Source organism: Myotis brandtii, unplaced genomic scaffold (assembly GCF_000412655.1).
Source record: "Myotis brandtii unplaced genomic scaffold, ASM41265v1 scaffold658, whole genome shotgun sequence".
NCBI classification, from domain to species: Eukaryota; Metazoa; Chordata; class Mammalia; order Chiroptera; family Vespertilionidae; genus Myotis; species Myotis brandtii.
Window position 1 is genome coordinate 417,769 of NW_005370558.1, and position 19,295 is coordinate 437,063.

Below are 19,295 nucleotides of genomic sequence, written 5' to 3' on the forward strand. Positions count from 1 at the left end.
GTATGGCTTGATTCAGGTATCAAGTTATGTCAATCGGGCCCAGTTTTTTGCTACATTTCTTGGCTTTGCCTCCTCTACTGGAGCCTCTACAGGCAGACTCTCCCTTCTGGTGGCAAGGTGACTGCAGTTGCCTCAGACTACATTCCTCCTCCAGGTGTGAGACCAGCAGGAGAGTGAGTGTCACTGCTCTCCCTTCTGGTGGCAAGGTGACTGCAGTGGCCTCAGACTACATCCCTCCAGGTGTGAGACCAGCAGGAGAGTGAGTGTCACTTGCTGGTGACTTCCACACAAGGCATGGGATTCACTCATTAAACCAACTTTGATCATACACCCACCTCAGAACCAAACATCATGCCAAGTCTCTGTGTACCATGGGCAGGCCCTGCCTGAGACACATACCTAAGAGGTGAAGGAGGGGTGGCTCCTAGAAAGGAAATCAGGAGACAGTTATTAAAAGAAGGGCAACAGATCAGATTGAAAACTGTGCACAGAGGCCAGAGAGGAGATGCTAGCCCAGCTTTTGTTCTCTTGTCTGATAGCAGACAGGTTTACACCCAGAGCTGTGGGAATCATGAAACCAAGAGAGTAGGCATGGCTGAGAATCAAGGTCAGAGGTCACCCAGGGCACCAGATAGAGAGGGGACTGAAGAATAAGGGCAGGTCAGGGCATGGCAGGGAGGTCAGGGCCAGAGGTCGCAGGTTATGGCAATGAGCACAGTTGCCTATGATCGCTTCTGGGCATGGAGTGTGACAGGTCAGCCGAGATCAAGGGCCCAGGGGTGGAGAAAGAGCCAAGACCCTCCCTCACTCATCCAGCAATCACTGGTACCTACTCAGTGCCATGCCTGTGAAAACAGGGGTGACAGTAACATGGTCCCTGACTTCAGGGAGCCCACAGTCCCGCAGTGGGTGGTTTAACTTAATCCTGCGGATGGAGTCCATCTGGTGGTTCTGAAAGGCGCAGGTCTGTGCTGTGTGATCCTGCCACAGGGCATCTCAGAGTTCCCTTTTCCTTTGTTATAAACTCCAACCAGTTTGGTCCTTGGAGTGATTCCCTGCCAGCATGCTCAGGGGCGCCCACCACCTCGTCACTGCCTTGCTGGAGAGTAGTGCAGATAAACGCAATGTTTCATTAACACCTTGCTCTTCAGCATCTTCAAGGACTAGGCTGAGAGCTCATTCTCCTAGGACGGCCTCAGGTACCTGGGGATGGTTCTGAACCTGAGAGACCTAACACGGCCACAGCTCGAGCCCGTTCTAGGATGGGGGGCAGCTGGCTTCCTGCTAAAGCCCCAGAATTCCTGTACCTGCCCACGCAGTCCCCACTGCTTTCTCCACTGGTTGAGGAGAGGATTCTTGCCTTTTGGATCAGTCCTTTGGCCCAAGGTATAGTCTCCAGAAAGACCCTAGTGGAATGCACAGAGGAGTGGAAATGGGGCTGGCCAGCTGGAGCCCGGCGGAGGATGAGTGTGGAGTCCAGCAGGGTGGGCGGTCTGAGCCGGGCTGTGTGTTGGGAGCTATGTTGAGTCCTCCTTCCTTTAGGCAGAGTGCCCCCCGACCCCCCAGACTCTGTTCAGCCACACCTGTGCCTTCTAAGCACCACCCCTGTTCTAGCAGCTCCCAGAATCTACCCTTCACCCTTCCGGTTTCACGAGCTTCCCTCACTGCAATGTCTTCCTTTGTCCTTGGCCTCCCCCAAACCTGCCCCATGCCAGTTCCACCACTGCGTCGACGACCCTCATATTCCTGGGTCGCGTGTCACTCTTCTCCACTGGTCTGTGAGGCACAGAGGGCGTCAAAAAACATCAGCAAGGACTGAGATAGGTGGGAATGTGGGTCCCTCTTCAGGATTCCCTCCCTGGTCACAGACCATCCTTAGAAGAATTTACCCATCCTTCAGCGTCCTGCCAGAAGTCCCCCTGCCCAAGCCCCCTGCCCAAGCCCCCTGCCCATAGCTGGGTCTTCTGGGCTGGAGGTACTTGCCATCCTCCACTTCTGGACAGTTTCTTCCCGCCCTACAAGACTGGGCAACATCCCTTCCTCTCTCTAGTCCCCAGCACAACATCACCGCTCTTTATGGGCATCTGGCGGTGGAAGAACCCAGAGGTGAATCGACTCCTACCGTCCCCACAGCCAGGGTGTCCTTACTCTTCTGTTCCACTTGACAAAATTCCATCATCCGCTCAGGTCCGCCTCAAGCACCCCTTCCCCAAAAAAGCCCTTCTTTGCTCCTCCAGGCAGAGCCATGCCCTCCCTGCTCTGGGCAGCACTGTCCCTATGCCTGACCTACTGTCCCTCATCTCTCTGTCCTCGCACCCATGGGGCCTGGCACAGGTGAATTGCTCAGTGAGAATTGGGGGACGACCGAGTGGTGAGTGAGTTCACGAAAGGGTGAATCATGGGACAGGGTGTAGGCAGCTCTGCACTCCTCGTGCTGTGAGCAGCCCATCCGTTCACAGAGCGGGAGAAACCACAAAGGGGCAGCTGTGCCCTGCGGTGCCCGTGTGTGCGTGTGTGAGTGACAGGCCTCCCACGTCCCCAAGTCTGTCTGCATTCACAGTGTGACAGCAGGGGCTCTGCCAGAGGACTGACCAGAGCCTAAAACAGCCTTCCTTCCAAGGCCTGTGCTGCAGCAGCTCGGAATCCAGCTCCCTGCCAGGGAGACAGTGAGCCCAGCAGGACAAGAGCAGGAAATCTGATTCAGTGAGACCGGAGGAGGCCTTTTCCCCGATTAGAATTCTCTGTGCCAAAGGTGGGGAGTTTATCGCAGTAGGGAAGGGGAAATAAAACATAAAATGTTGAAAATAAATTATGTCCCGCAAGCAAGATCCTCTGGGAGAGTCAGCTCGGAGTCAGTGGCTTTGCAGGGAGTCCTTGCCCTGTGGCCACAGGACTGCTGTGCCAGGAGCTGCCTGTCACGGTGCCCCATCAATCCCTAAGCCCTTCTGAGCACTCGGTAAGTTATTAACCTGCCTGTGCCCAGGGGAAGGGATGACAAGAACTGAGAGATGGCAGGATGAGGAGAGACAGATGGATTGGGTTGGTTTTCATTATAATGTGGACCTACTGTGTGTGAGCCAGGCCCCTCCACAAACATCATCTCACTTAATCTTCTCAACAACCCTGTACAATCAATGCAGTTATTATCCCCGGAAAGCTGATGCTCAGAGAATTTAAGCAACTTGCTCAAGGTCACACAGTGCAGAGCAAGAATTCCAAACCAGGTCTATCTGATGCCGGAGCCTGGACTCTCCCCTTGCTCAACCCCTCTCATCAAGCCCTCATCAGCCACACCTTGGTTCCCGAGGCATCTGGTTGTGGCTGCCCGTGTTTGGGGCCTGCTTCGAATCCGGCAGTGTGGCTTAAGTTGACTGTGGAGATCAAGGTCACTTTGTTCTGCTTCTCCCTCATTCCTGGCTGTAGCTCATGGCTCCTGTCTGGACTTGGGACTTTGCTTTCTCCCTAGAATAAACCTGATGGAGCCCAGGATTCCTTAATATGGGGCGGGGGGCGGGGGGTGCAGTTTGAGAGCGGCATCCATGCTGCCCTTCTGAGTGCCTGCTGGGGGCTGAGCAGTATTCTCAGCAGGGTCTCCTTTCTCACTGCATTCTCTTCCCCAGACTGGTGCAGCTGGGACTCTGACTGCCCCACTATTCCATAGAGTCAAGGGCCTTCCCCTAACCCCACTGCCAACCCCACCCTCACCCCTCCATCCCCAATGGTAAGATGGATTCTGCTTCTGACCTGGGACAGCTGGGCAGTGATAGCGGCTCCCTGGCAGCAAAGGCTGCCGGCCAGAGTCCTGCACACTTGATCTGAGATTGCACTGACCCTGACCCTAACTTAGGTCATTGTTTCTACTGGGTTAATTTTATTGTCGATCCGCTTAGTTCCGTGTTGCCCAGAATATTGTATCCCATTTTGTTTATACTGCAAAGGATTTTTAAATGTAGTAACGTATGAAAAGAGAATATATAAAAGAGACTTGCCCCAAGGGATTGTTGCTTATATCCCACTTAGAATGCAGAGTGTGATGGGCATTCACATTGTCTGTAAGCCCTTTCAACTGCGTTTCTGTGATGCTGCTGCCCTTCAGCCACATGGTGCCATGGTTCCAGCCACCTCCTGGCCCTCCCAGGGATGCCCTGTCCCAAGCCCCTTCTAGGCAGGTGCCTGTGTGCACCTCCTGGAGAGGGTGACAGTGAATAGTTCCAAAGGGACAGGAGGTCCCGCCTTGGTGAGATGGTGCCTTGAGAAGCCAGGAGACATGACTTTCAGGTGTGCTGACCAGGGGACTGTTTTCTGCAGAGACTAGGAGGGAGAGGGAAGCCTTGGCCCCAGGGCTGTCTCCCAAACACCTTCCATTGCCCAAACCATGAGGCCACTAAGAATTCTTCCCCTGCTGCCCTCTATCTTTGTGGTTAAAACTCCTGAAGTCTTGGCGTTTTAACCAGGCAGAACTCTGAGCTATTCTTTTATGCTCTCATTAATTCCTTCCTTCACTTATTCAACATGTAATGAGGCCCCAGGATCACAGAGGAATGTGATGTGGTCCTGCCTTCATGGCACTCGTTGTCTGGCATACAGTTGAGAAATCATATAGAAAGGGAAAGACTAATGGACATAAATGTATTGGCTGGAGAGGTGCCCTAAGGCTGTCTGGAGGAACCAGGGCAGGCTTCTCAGAGGAGGTGACATTTCTGCTGAATCTTGAAAGATGAGTTGTTTATCAGGTGGAGCCAGAGGAGGCATCCCAGGTAAAGAAAATGGCAAGTGTGAAGTATAGGACAGTCTGACTCTTCAGACTAGTGTGGAAAAGCAAGAGGCTGGGAGGCAGCTGGTGCGGCCCAGGGGCTGAACTGCAGAGGTGGGCAATGGCTAGGTCCTGGGGGAGCTTGAGACATGTGGGTGTCAAGGAGCCAGTGAGGGATGATTTCTGAGGGAATGACATTTGGGAACACTTCCTCTGGAGCCACCACCCTTGGGAAGGGGTGGAAGTAGGTGAGGCAGCAAGACCATTAATGATGCTGCTAACGTTCAGGCAAGAGCTAGTGGGGGCCTGACCTAGGACGCTGCTTATGGGGGTGAAAGTGAGGGAAAGACTGAAGACAGACCCAGGAGACCAAACGCACAGACCTTGGTGGCCTGCGATGCCCTCCGTGGCAGCTGTGGAAGTGTGCTCTGCATGGGCGAGGCGGACACTGGCTGCATTTCTCCTCCTCAGCCAACTTGCTCTAATGAGGTCTGAGGTGCAGCCCGTGACGAGGGAATGTCCACCGGGGTGCACAGGGCCAGTGGACACCTCCCTCTGCAGCCAGGGTGAAAGGCTCTGCTGAGGGGCAGAGTGGCCAGCTTGGAGGAAACTGGGTATAGTGACCCTCATGGACCTGCTTTTGCCCCAGGGCTATCTGCCCGCCAGCTTTCTTTTTTTAAAAAGTATGTTTTTATTGAATTCAGAGAGGAAGAGAGATGTAGAGAGAGACAGAAACATCAACGATGAGAGAGACTCATTGATTGGCTGCCTCTGCACACCCGCTATTGGGGATCGAGCCTACAACTCAAAAATGTGCCCTGACAGGGAATCGAACCATGACCTCCTGGTTCATAGGTTGACACTCATCCACTGAGCCACACTAGCTGGGCACCACCTTTCTTTCTATATTCTGTTCTGAGTTCTGTAACCAGGGTACCCAGAGCCTACTCCACCCCTTGCCCCCATCCCAGGGTGTGCAATCTTATGGCTCCTAGTGTCCGGGTTGGCAGCTCTACAGCATCCCAGGTCAGTTCCGCCAAGGATGATGTACAGTGTTATGCTAAACCAGCTTTACAGGCGGCCCCTTAAAATGCAAGCCTCTGCCCATGATGGATGGAGAACATCCAGTTGTTGAGCCAACCACTTACGTTGTTGCAAACCTGCAAGAACCACACACAGGCATCGTTAGGCCTATTAAGCCAATGACCCCATAAATAAACAGCAGAGTCTGTCTTGGTGCACCAGGGCTAGACTATGGAAATAGAAGCACTGTATAACTCATGCACATTTACAAAATAAATATATCAGTACGTTAGTGTATGCAGCCGTAACCAAATCACCTAGTATAACAACCACGAGAAGCTCGGAGCGCCTGCCAAGTGATTGGCTTCCATCCATCCGTGCGCATCAGCATTGGAAATGACCGCCGAAGGGAAGGGGGTCCTCCTGCCCACTGACCTTGAGGCCTTTGAGTTGAGGCAAGTGGTGAGCTTGCAGGTGGGCGCCCTCACACACAGCTTTCCTGCCAAGGTGTGAAGCTCACCGTGGCCGTGTGTTCCTACAGATGTCTTAAGTCTGCCGCCAAGCAGAAGGCTGATTAGCACACGTTGCAGATGTAATGGGCTGCACCTACAGGATGATTGGGGGCTGGGGCTGGGGCTGGGGCTGGGGCAGATTTTCTAATGATGCAGATTTGCTTTGGCTTACGCAGGGAAGCAGTGAGTTGACTTTCCCAGTGACTCTCACCAGAGCCCCGTAACTTTCAGCCTTTCACCCTAAAGGCAGGGCTGCATTTTCAGAAAGTCGGTTCCCTGTCTCCGCCGCCCCTTTCTGCGCTCTGAACCCCACTGGGCATCTGGCTGTAACATCTGGAGCTCCAAAGAGGCAGCTGACAGAATGGCCACTGGAGTGGGCGCCCCTCCCCTTGGTTGTAATGGCACAATGCTAGATTTCAGTATTTTAAATGAAAAATATATGCAGTTAGCTGTGCGCTGACAGTGTCCTTGAGGATTTGACAGTGAGATTTTCCAGCAGTTGGTCTTCGTTAGGATCCTGGCGGTGTTTAATAAGGCAGTCGAACTGCTGGCACCTTGGGTTCCTGTTTGTTCTCCGAGGGCTCTGGGGCTGCTGCGGTAAGCACATCGACCAGAGCTGATCATTACAAGGGCGTACGCCACCATGAATAAAAATGTCACACGTTTTCCCATCTCACAGCGGTACAAAATGTCAGGCCTGTCAAACACACATTGCGGGGAGCTGTGTGCAGTCCGTACAAATTGGAGAGCTGCATATTCCCCCAACCTTCTGATATTCTTCATTTGAAGCTGAAGAAAAACAGTTGTTAACCTATTAGCTAGGATTTTAAACTCTGCTGAGGCGGCGGAGGGTAGACTTTGACACAGATAGAAATGTATTCCAGGGTCCAGGAATTTTAAAACCAGGTTCTCCATCCATTTGTTCCGAGGGGAGGAAAAAACCCCTGTGTCTAGTGAACCTGGCTAGCTGACTGTCTGTAACAGACACACTGGGGAAAAGTTGGGATATTTCACATCTAAGCTTCCTATTGCTTCCCACTTTTGCATTCCATTCAAAAAGTCTCTTGCTTCTTGGGATGGCCCTGGGGCTCAACCTGTTAGACCAGAACACCTCCAGGTTGGGGTTTTTCCTAATCAAAGCAGGCCAGAAATGCTGCCAGTCCTGTCTTGAGTGACAGGGACAAGGACTAGTGGGTCTGGACCAAGTGCTGGGCGATGGCCTTACTGATAATTTGATGTGAGTTTCAGGCAAGCATTTACTTTGCACTGACTGAGTGTTGGCCTTGTGCTCAGATATGAACTAGGCACAATGCCACCATCAAGGAGCCCATCATATTAGGGGAGGGACAGAAGAAAGAAGCCCGGCTCTGTCGAGCCAGGAAGAGAGATGAGCAGGGTCCATCAGGTAGGCAGGTGCAGGAAGGGCACCCAAGACAAGCACGTGCATTGTGAAGGGCAGCGGCACTTGAGGGGCAGGGCAGGGTCTCTGTAGGGCTGAAGGAAGTGGCTGCTTGTGGTGGGGTGGGACGTGGGTCTGGTGGAGCAGAGACTGGGTCTTACATGGCCTGCCTGCCAAGGACTATTTTACAGGGACATGACCAGCGCCCCAGGCTGCAGGTGGACCCAGGGACCCCGGTGGCAGGGAGAGCAGTGTGAAGGTTCTCATGATCCCGGACTCCCCTTCCAGAGGATGCTGAGCGATCCTATCTGTACAACTGCAAAATCAGGGGAAGATTCTTACTTTAATTTCCTAGTGGTGTAATGCTCGGGGTGGACATCATAACGGCGATGATAAATTAGCCTTGGTTTTGCTGAGCTGGCCCTGGCCCTTACATGCAGCAAGCAAACCCTCACCAAGTCAGGACACAGGCCTGGCGAAGTGCAGGCAGCTGCAAAGACAAACCTTTCTGTGTGGTCAGAATAGACTTAGCAGGACAGAAAGCTCAGAGGGTGTCGGGGAGTATCTCCGGGAGAGGAAGCCACCCTCAAGCTCAAGGGGTTAAGTTTCAGTATCTGCCTTCTGCTGTTTGTGGATCGGGTCTGATGGAACAAGCAGGACTTCTGGGTCAGACATAGCTGGGCTTGGATCCCGCCTGTACCACTTGTGACCTATGAGGCCTGGACATGTGAACCTCAGCTTTTTCATCTGCCAAATGGGTGTTGTACTTTCCCTGCAGGGTTTTTGAGACTGTTAGAGTCCTGGTGTACAGTGCTCCTAGCACAGGCCCTGCTACATAGAAAGTGCCAGAAAACGGTAGCCCCTGCTGTTATCAGAGGGGATCATGCCTCCCAACATCGGTAAGCCCTTCCTCAATCCCCCACCTCCTGGCAATGTCACCCAGCCACCCTTGACGGCATCCCAGATGGCTGCCCTGGTGTAGGTAGCAGCAGTGCATACCCTCCTCCCGCTCCTGTCTGGGCAGAGAATGGCAAGCGTCAGCAGAGCTCCCTGCCCCTGCCCTGCCACCCGCCGCATCTGGTGCCCGACCTCAGGCCACCAGTGGGATGCCACCTATTCAGACCCAGCAGCTGCACCTGACTAAAAACAAAAGGCTCCCCTCCCCCAACCCCTGCTGGCCCTCCTCCATCCCCCGCCTCTGTCCCCCAAGTGGCTGGGGTCACCCAGCCCCCTCGCAGCCTTCCCTCACAGCTGCCTGGCTGCTTTTGTTCAGCATGTGAACTTCCCCGTCAGCCGAGCTCCTTGCACGGGAAGTAATCAGGGATCTTGACAAGGCTTCAAACCACAAATGCCACTACAAATTAACCAGCACCACTACAAAATACTACTCCTGTCAACATCGGGAGGAGCGCACTGCTCTCCAGGACCAGCCGGGCTGTCCTTTCACTCGCCTCACTGCAAAGAAAGCGCCCCGCCCGCCTAAGAGAATGGCCTGCAAGGTGACTGGTGAGCCCATGAACCCTAAGCAGGCCCTCTCCAAAGATGCTGGCTTTCAGGCCCAACGGCAGGTGCACAGCTTTTCGTCGAGGGCCACCTCGGCCCTGAATAGCCCCTTCCAGGTGCTACCTCAGGACAGCAAGCTGCAAGGCACGTGGAACCCTCCCTCTGGAGTCCAACACCTGGACACCGCGGGCCACCCCGCCGGCTTCCTGACCGTGGAGTGCGAGTCTGGGCGGAGGTGAACACAGGTCATGATTGAGCCTCCCTCCAGAGTTTGAGGACTGGCTGGGATATTCTGAGGGTGCTCCAAGATGAGGCCCTTTCCCACATGGAAGCACCCCCTTATCACCCTGTGTGGGCGGGATGGAAGTTTCTTCCTCAGCCGTGATGCACAAGCCCATCCTGTGCAGCATCGTGCACGGAGCATCCCTCCTGGTAACAGCCTCTGCCCATGCTTCAGGGCCCGAGCACCCAGGGTCTCTCTGGTGACCCAGGGCCCTGCCCAGTGCTGTTGGCACAGAGCAAGTGCTACAGGACCAGTGCCCGCTCTTCTCCAGCCGTCCTTGCTGAAGCTCTGAAGCCGAGGCGAGCATTTGATCCTCCCCAACAAGCAGGACGAAGAGGATTGGAGATAATGACAGGAGTTGGGACAGGCGAGAGCTGTGCCCGAGAGCTAGTTGGGCATTTCAAAGGAGACACTCCACACAAATATGGCTTCAATGCACTCCTTTTTGGAGGCATATCAAAAGAAGCCCGCTTTTATTTCCATACCTTGCATAATAGCGGCTCTCCAGTCCCGAGGAGTTAGAGGAGCCTTGCTCTCAGCCCAGAGGCCCTTTGTAAAGCCACAGAAAGCTGTCTTCCCCTCCCAACCGGGCTGTTTCATGCACAGGTCAGAGCATTGATGTGGCTACTAGCCAGGAAAATTAACCAGGTGAACTCTTTCCTCGTTAAATAGTGACAGAGCTTAATTGTGAATTTTCTCTTTTCCCCTCTCCATTCCTGGCAGCGTATCTGGTTGGGGCACATCCCTGGGACAGAGGAACCCCCAACATCTGTCCGGCCTCCCCACTGTGGCTGCCAGGGCCTCCCCATCGTGGGCTAGACAGGAGTCTGACGGGAAGGGGCAACTCAGAACACCATTCAGACACAAAGGAGCTGAGGCCCTCTTCTGGGCTGGCCTCAGAGGCCAGATCTCTCATGCTTCCAGCTGCCACCAGGCACACCCCACCTTCTCCAGCCCCCAGAAAGAGAGCTTCAGGGGCCCTGGCTGCCCCCTGCCCCAGGAGGTTGCCTCTCCACCCCAAGCTTTGTATGCACAGTCCTTGGCCTTTGGTTGGTCGTCGTGGCCTCAGGTATCTATGCTCTACCTCCTTCTCCTACCGGTCCCTGGTTGGGGCCTGGTCTGTCGCCCCACTGACTTGGACATTTCACTTGTGTGGCCCTAGGTAGCATCTGTCCTCCTCCCTGAGCCTGCTCTCCCAGCAGTGACATGGGGATGCTGATTCTGACCTCAAAGGGATGTTGAAGGGATAGTCCAAGGTGTGACCTCCATGGGGACTGAGTAAATCCATATGTTGGTTCCTTCCTACATACATCACAGGACTCCTGCCCCCGAGATGAGCTCTTCGACCCTCTTCTGAAGGCCTGTCACTCACTGCTGTATGTGGCCCTGGGCAAGTCTTTACCTTCCCTCCTCTGTGAAATGGGGATGACGACCCTCATTCCAGTATGAGGATTCCCCCAGCTACCAAGATTGCTGGTTAGGCACCAGGAACAAGGCCAGCAGGAAGTGCATTGGCTCCGCCCACTGTGTAAGCTGCCCCATCCCCTGCACCCACTGCCCTCAGCCCCAAGTCAGCTCCTGGCAGCGGAGCACTCTCCACCCTGCAGCCCCATGCAGGGCGCCCACTCATCCATGCTGCTCCGGTAATTAAGTTGATATTCCAACAGGACTTCCACTCCTGACCTTTTGGAAACAAGGTGTTTTGCTGCATCAACAAATTAACTGCAAATCAGATGCTGTCCTCATAAATGTGGGTTTCATATCAAATGAGCATACTCACCTGGCCCACACGGCTGACAGATTTAAACGCCAAGGGCCAGGCAGAGGCCATAGAGTCCCCCTCTTCTCTGGGACACCCGTGTCAATCACACTTTCAGACTTATCCCGTGTTCACATCTCCCAGTAGTCCCTTGGCAAGGGGTGGGGGATGAGCTGGCAACATGGAGTCCTGGGTAGGCCCCTGTGGCCGGAGGGGTGTCCAACCTTAGACGTCCACCCACCCTCCTCCCATCCATCTTCTACACCAAGGACAGACACTAAGACCTGGAATAGTCCCCTCTCACCGCACTGAGGAGAAAATCCACACTTCTTAGGCAGTCAAAGCCCTATATTATGTGACCCCCCTACCAGCCCTCTAAGGTGCTCCCCATCTTCATATTCACCCTCGGTCTAGTCTTCTCAGACCACTGTGGTTCTCCTGTACCAGGCACCTTAGTTCCCTACCACCCCATCTGGTGGAAGACCCCTCCTTTGAACCTCCACAGACCTCAGCCCCCTCTGTCCCCTCGTCAGAGTAGGAGCCCTTGGAGGGCGGTTCATGGAGGTACCCTGTGCCTGTATAGGGTGTACTCCACTGTTCGTTAAATGAACGAACCAATGAGTCACATGCCTCTGGAAAGAGATGCTCAAATAAGGAAGGGAAGGTGGCAGTCCCCTCTTACCAGCCTTCTCAGGCACAGATCTGACAACAGAGTCTAACTTCAGACGGGACGAGGATTAGAAAAGCCGTGTCAGGAGGACTTCACATGACTTTGGAAATCTGGGTTGACAAGGATAGCACAATGGACTGAGAATACTAGCTCTGTGACCTCAAACTAGTCCCTTCACCTCTCTGGGCCTCCTGTTTCCTCTCTCTATAGCAGGCAAATAATTATTCTCTAACTTGCCTCACCAGGGGATGTGAGGCTCAAAGGAAAGAGGAGAAGTAGAAAAGCTTTGAAAGGGAAACGCATCGTATAAATAGAAGAGATTACTATTAAAATCCAGTCTCCTTCAACAGTGCTTGACTAACAGTGCACTCCCTTGGAAAACCAAGGTCCTCGCATCCACAGGGCTACTCTGGGAAGACGTGTGGGTCCAACGGGAGGAGAGGACTGGATGGTCCCATTTCCTCTTGAGGATTCCGGGTCAGAGCCTTCCGTGGCTGTATTACACGCCCGCAGCATCCTCACACCAGGACTTGTGACTCAAGAGTTATTTCTGTTTTAATAAGAGTCAACTGAGGCTTAGGCCAAGTAACTCACCCAAGTGGCAGAGCCAATACTGAACGCAGCTAGAAAACAACAGAACCAAGATGTGTGCTCATGTCTGTCTAACCCAAATACTCTTTGTCCTCTCAGAAAGCCATTTTTCTGTGATGTAGGACAAGTCCCATTAGGTCATACATTCCTTAAGGGTAAAGGCTGTGACTTCTCCTGAGTCCCTGCTCCCTGACCCCAAATAGTTGTTCCTTAAAAGTACACGGGAGGAATCCATCCACCCCGTAGAGTGAATCTGCTTCCCCATGACCATGACCTTCAGGAGGGCGGCTGCTTGTGTGGGTCATGGAAACCCACAGCCCAGCTCGGGGAGTGCCAGGTGAATTGTGAAATGGAACCCTTCTTACTGGCCTTTGAACTCACTTAAGGAACAGCAGCCAGTGCAGCCGTGTTTTGATCCCGTGAGCCAATTGAGGATCACACAACCGTGCAGAGGTGTCCAGCCTCTCTGTTCTCTGCTTCTGGTTTAGCCGCTGCCTCTTCCAGCCATGGGAAGCACACTGGACTCGCAGTCAGGAGGCCTGGGACCAGCTCCGGTGCTCTCCTTACCAGCAGGTCACTTGACCTCTCTCTAGTCTGCTTCCTTGTCCACAGAAGGATATGCCTTCTGCCACTAGGGCCATGAGGGGGGTGGGGGTGTGAGCTGGAGGCTGGGGTGCATGGGGTGCAGAGAAGAAGAGGGCAGGTCTCTGCCCTTGGGAAGGGCTCCTGGGTCCCCTGCATGACATTCACTGGGTGTTGTAGGGAAAGTGAATCTGTCTTCAAATAAACCGGGGAAGCAAAACTTAAAAAAAAAAAAAAAAGGAGTTTCTTACTGAAAGTGGCCTGAGGTGACCTCTGAAAATGGTTCGCTATTCACTTGACCCAGAAACCCCACAAAATCATGCAAATCAACAGGTTCAACTCTTTGTGTTCACTTAAGAACAGCTGTTCTTAAAGTGCCCAGGCCATCAAGGGTATGCATATCCAAATGCCTCCAAGTATCTGAAGGATGTCACTTTACAGAAGCAGTGGGTGTCGTGCGTCGTTACAATGGTGGGGTTGGTACGTGTGCCCAGGCTATACAGTGCGGCAGGGTCGGTGGCCCAAAAAGAGTGCTGAATTTTTGCTGCATATGCTTTAAAATGCAGAGAGTAATGCTGAACTTAAGGGTCTAGATGTAGATTCTCTGGTCATTGAGCACATCCAAGTGAACAAAGTTCCCAAGATGCAGTGCAGAACGTACCAAGTTCATGGGCGGATTGACCCATACATAGCTCTCCCTGCCACACTGAGAGGATCCTGCTGAAAAAGAGCAGATTGTTCCGAAATCAGAAAAGGAGGCTGCACAGAAGAAAAAGATATCCCAGAAGAAACAAAACCTTATGGCCCTGAAGTAAATTCATAATATAATGCTAATGAAAGTATTAAAAAAGAAAAAGAAAACAGGAGTTAATATGGTTTTGCCTGGTTAGGATGTTTTTTTTTGGGGGGGGGGGGTTGGTTATTGCAAAGACTTCCTTTGCTGCACTAACAGTCATTGTGAATCTCCAAAGGGAACAAGACAGTAGACAGCATCTCCCAGACTTGTCTGGCTAGAAAACCCCCCTTTCTCCCTTCGGACAGTGCATCTCCTAGGACGTGTTTCTCAGACGACACCTTGGGAGACACCAGCCTTCCAGCGAGATGATTTGAGTAGACAAGTGGCATGATTGGGCATGTGTTGTGTGCTGTTTAAGTCCACTCTGGAGCAAGTATGGAAGGTGGGTTGGGAGGGGGAGCGGCTGGAGGCAGGGAAACCTGCCATGTGATAGTTGCCCATGTCTCTGATCGGGCGCTGTGGGGAGAACTTGGCGAACATCATCTCATTGAGTCTTCCTAACAGCCCCCCCCCCCCCCCCCCCCCCCACAGCCCTGGTAACCTGAGGAAAGGAAGGCTGGGTGGTTAAAAATCACCGGCCCTAGGAACCCAGAGGGCAAATGGGGGCTGAGGCTCAGTCCAGGACTGTCCCACCTAGAGGCCGCCTCCTGAGCACTCGGCCACACTGCCTCCCCTGCCGGCAAGAAGGGAGATGGCCAGGTCACAGGTGCCGAGAGTGAGGACTGCAGAGCTGGAGGAGTAGAGTGGCCAAGCAGATGGGAAGGAGGGGGTGAGAGCTGGGCATCTGGACAGGGACAGTGGCCTCTGCTCCCATTCTCTGTCCTGCTTGCCTCCTGATGAGCTGTGTATGCTGGGAGGCTCAGTGGGTGGCATCCTCAACCCCGATGGCCTCCAACTGAAGAAGGCTCACTGAGCAGGGCTTGGCCCACACTCCCCGCTAAGGCATAGGATCTGGGAAGTCACAGTACATTTCCATCCAGATGAGCTCTCAGTGTGCCATGAGGACCCCAATTCTCCACCAAGTCTCTCAGCAGATTTTCCCCACAGGCCACTCTGATAGGCCCTGTGCAGGGCAGGGAGCCAGGGAGGCCTGGGGTACACGGCCCCTCCCCTCTAGGAGCCAGGTCAGAGAATGACCTCTGAGGTTTGTTCCCTGAAGAATCCCTCCAGCCAGAAGCTCTGTCCAAGAGAAATGTCATGGGAGCCACACATGTGAGTCCCATGTGGAATTAATATGTTTAACCCAAATATCCAAAATACTTCCATTTCAGCACGTAATTATTATTAAAACTAACCAAGATATTCTACATTCTTTTTTCAAATGTTGTTTTTTTAGTCTGAAATCCAGTGTGTGTTTTACCTTTACAGCATGTCTTTTTTGTTTTGTTGTTTTTTTAGAGAGAGTAGAAGGGAGGAAGGGAAAGAGAGAGAAACATCAATGTGAGAGAGACATACTGATTGGTCGCCTCCCGAAAGCACCCCACCAGGGGTCAGGGATTGAACCTGTAACCGGGTATGTGCCCTTGACCGGGAATCAAACCCATGACCCTTTGGTGCGAGCAAACTGGCCAGGGCATTACAGCCTTATTAAATAGGACTTGCCACACATGGCCGCTGGCTCCTAAAGTGGGCAGTGCACATCTAGGCTTTGTCGAATAAGGATGTACCTTCATGAACTGCGTGGTTGAATGAGCAGGAAGCTCCTGGAAGCCTCCCAGGGTTTGCTGAAGTCCAAGGTCTCAGTCTTGTGTGGGCTTTTATTCTCCTGACTCCGCCTACCGGTCTCCCACCTCCTCGGGGCATCTGCATGGGCAGGCCTTTGAAAGAACAGAGCTTGACTCTCAAGATAAAGGATTGGAGAGTAGAGCCAAGAAGTCTGTGCTCTTCTGTTTTTTATCCAAATTCTGATTTCAGAAGCCAAGCATTTTGTACAAATTTTATTTGTTCACCAGACATTTATTGAGCATACATTTTCTTCCAGGGCACAAGGATTTAAGCATTTGAAAGATAATGGGGTCAAATACACTGTGACGGAAGGAGACTGGACTTTGCGTGGTGAACACACAATGCTATATAAAGATGATGTATTATAGAACTGTACATCTGAAACCTATATCATCTTATTAATCAATATCACCCCAAATAACTTTAATAATATTTAAAGAAAAGAAAGATAAAGGGAGATGGGGCAGCTACTTCCTGTTTGTGATAAGTCTCACGTAGCAGGGAGCACAGAAGGCATCATCTGGCCTGGGCAGAATCTTAAAAGCCAGTTAGATGTTTGCCAGGCAGATCAGGATCGGGAAGGTCATCCCACCCAGACGGCAGGCAGGAAATAAGGCATGAGAACTCCGGGCCGTTTGGGGGCCTGCCCTGGTAAGCAGGCATGAGAAGGATCTGTGTGGAGCATGGCAAACGCCAGATCTTGGGGGATTTGGAATGTCAGCCAAGACCCTTGTTGCGCCGTCACCCAAGGTCAGATGAGGGAGGGGAGGGGGGAGGTGGTTGCAGCAGAAGTCTCCAAGCTGAGGTGTAGCATGGTCATATTGCACTTTGGAAGGTCCCCCTTGGTCTGTGTGGACAGTGGCTGGAGGAGATCTAGGCAGGGGTGTGGCTAGAATGCCATTAGCAGAAAGGAAGGCCTCAAATGAAATGTGCAGGACCCAAGGTCCGGCCAGGAGCAGGTAGCGTCAAGGGTGGCCCTCGAGCTGTGGCTTGGGGGACTAGATGCTTGCTCTCAGGCTGTGTGTGCAAATGCATCAACCATCTCGTGTGTACTGATGTTTTAAGTTTCGCTTTAATACAGCCTCAAAGACTCCTCCGTCCCACTCGCCCGCCGCCTCCCAAGATACAGCGCTGGAGGCCCGTGAGTAGCCAGTGATTCTGCCCTCCCTCCTAACACTGCCTGGGCCGCTGTCCCCGCCTCACTAAACCTCCTGGGGAGTTTGAACTCAGCTGCCTTGCAAAAGAAAACCGGGGATTGGGGGTTCCAGCTTCCCTCTCTGTGTGGCATGAACCCGAATTTGCATTTTCTGGGCTTCTCTCTCCTTTTTCTGAAGCAGTTTGGGGACTTGAGGTCAGAGGTGGAGGTCGCGGGGGGCCGCTGTTGTGTGTTTGCTGTGTGTGCAGCACAGGAGCTGGATCTCCTAGGTTGAGCCGTGTGTCAAAGCCCGGCTCCAACTGCCTCTTCTCACAAAGCCTGGCCACACCCTCTAAATCCAGATTAGGATTTAGAAATTCATTTGATGTCCCTCCCAAGGGCCGAGGCTACACCCCGAGAATGTGGCGCAGCTCAGATGGAGACAGGTGCTCCTCCTCTGGTGGGCCTCACCTGGAGCTCACCTGCTCATGTGGTAACATGTGGCAAAGGGGTAGGAAGGCAAGAGGGGAGGCCCATCACTGTTTTTTAGAGAAATACAGTGGAAAAATACAGCGTGGGTCCTGCATTCAGCCGAGGTGAAGTCATTTTCCTTATAAGCTCAGACTTGGCCGTGCCCAGGCATAATAACTCTAGCAGGTTCCTTTGACGAGGGAAACTTGCCAGGACCGTTTGGTGAGGGCCGTTTACCGAGAAAAGAGAGTCCCTCCATCTCGCGCTTAAAGCGGCCGCCGCTCCTGCAGCCCAGCAAGAGGGGTCAGGGTTCCACCCGGTTGCCACTGGGGTTTCCCACGCCCTCCCGCCCTCCCCAGTGCACATGTCCAATCCAGCTGTGAAAGGCGTGGCGGCCAGGCCGAGCTGTGTCTGTTTTTAGTCCTCGGTGCACCTGTGGCATTCGTGGGGTGGCCACTCTCTGTGGCTGTGAGAAGTTCCAGGTACTTCTTCCCTTCCCTCGCCCGCCGTGTGTGGGGGTGAGGGCGAGGGTGGAGTTGGGGGCTAAGGTGCCTTCGCCTGCGGCCGTCATGACGGACCGCTCCCGTTACCGCTCACACAGGGGTCGGCACAGCGTCCAGGGCTGGAGCGTCCCTCACTCAGGGAGAAAGGCACAAACGGCTCAGAGGAGCCAGTGGGGACAGGCAGCCGCTTCTGGTCAGACCTTGTGGAATGTGGTGACTTTCAGCGCAGCCCTTAGCAACGGGGGTGGGCGTAGACAGAGCTGGACTTGGATGCCTGAGCCCTGGGCTGTGGGGAGTCCTCAGCTCGGAGCCCCACCTGTCCCTGTGACACACCCTCATTCACGAGGGGTTCCTGAGCAGAGCGTAGACGACACATGTAAAGCCCAGCACGGTGCCTGGCACACCTAACAGTTCTTCGTCGTCCTAACGGGTTTTTAAACTTTACAACTTCTAAGGAGTGATGTGGTTTCTTAATAACTGTCATTGGCGAGGGCTTTTCTAGTCAGCAAGTCCTTCTTGGGCACATCCTCTGGTTGAGCCTCACAGTCACCGTGAAGAAGGCCCTGTCTCCACCCTGTAAGAAGTGAGGCGAGCCCCACCTTCAGGGGTCCTGCTAGAACCCAAAGCTGACCCCGGAGCCAGGCAGCAGGCAAATGCCTTCACTCCTGCAGGAGGCGCCGCAGTGGTCTGGGAGCACATGCACACGAGCAGGCGGTCTGCTCGGCCTTTTAATCCTGACCCCATGACCTGGCCCTCACTTTTGATTGGAGCTCAGGCGCACAGTCTTTCGCGATTGGCTAATTCAAAAGGAGAGGTTGGCCTTTGCCGTTTCAAGATGGCGGCCGCCAGGGGAGCCACAGGTCATGGGGCAACATGGTGGCTGCCAAGTCACGCAGTCCAAAGTGACGGCTGTCTACACGGTCCTTTATTCCCACAACCCAGTTTAGAGGTGAGAAAACCGATGCTTGGCGACCTGGCCCAGGTCCCTCCGCTGCAGGTAGGAGTCACCTGACCCGAGGACCCCTGGCCTCCCAGCATGCGAGCTCCTGCTGCTCACTCCGTTTCCGTGGAGTCCCTCTCAGCGTGGCGTGGGAGCAGAGCCTGCCCTTTATTCCCACAACCCAGTTTAGAGATGAGAAAACCGCTGCAGGTAGGAGTCACCTGACCCAAGGACCCCTGGCCTCCCAGCATGCGAGCTCCTGCCGCTCACTCCGTTTCCATGGAGTCCCTCTCAGCGTGGCGTGGGAGCAGAGCCTGCAGCTGAGGACGCACCACCAGCAGCCCGCGGGGCTCTGTGGCGCCTCTGGGGCAGCATTGGTCCGGGCAGGCATACAGGGTGAAGAGCATTAGCATTGACCTTCTATGGGCCTGGGACTGTGCTGAGCACTTGAATAGTTGTTTGTTTTTACAGCAGCCAGAGGAGGCAGGTGCTGCTTCCCCATTGCAGCTGAGACCAGAGATGATCAGAGGCCCAGCCGTCCCTTGAGCCCAGGCCTGCCCTGCCTCTCCCCGCTCCTCACCAGCAGCCTCTCCTTAAGCCACAGTCATCCGCTCGGCAGCGCTCAGCATTCCCAACAGAGACCTGGGACC

At 53.7% G+C, this 19,295-nt stretch overlaps 1 protein-coding gene and 1 long non-coding RNA gene across 2 annotated transcripts in view; one reads left to right on the top strand and one right to left on the bottom strand.

The window, feature by feature from the left end:
* DENND1A (DENN/MADD domain containing 1A) overlaps positions 1–19,295 on the top strand; it is a 455,803-nt gene that overhangs the window by 413,103 nt on the left and 23,405 nt on the right.
* Positions 633–15,987, bottom strand: LOC106723849. Its single transcript, XR_001359586.1, has 3 exons — positions 15,898–15,987; positions 3,106–3,110; positions 633–643 (listed from the first exon to the last, which is right to left on the bottom strand). It is a non-coding gene; the product is annotated as an uncharacterized LOC106723849 (long non-coding RNA).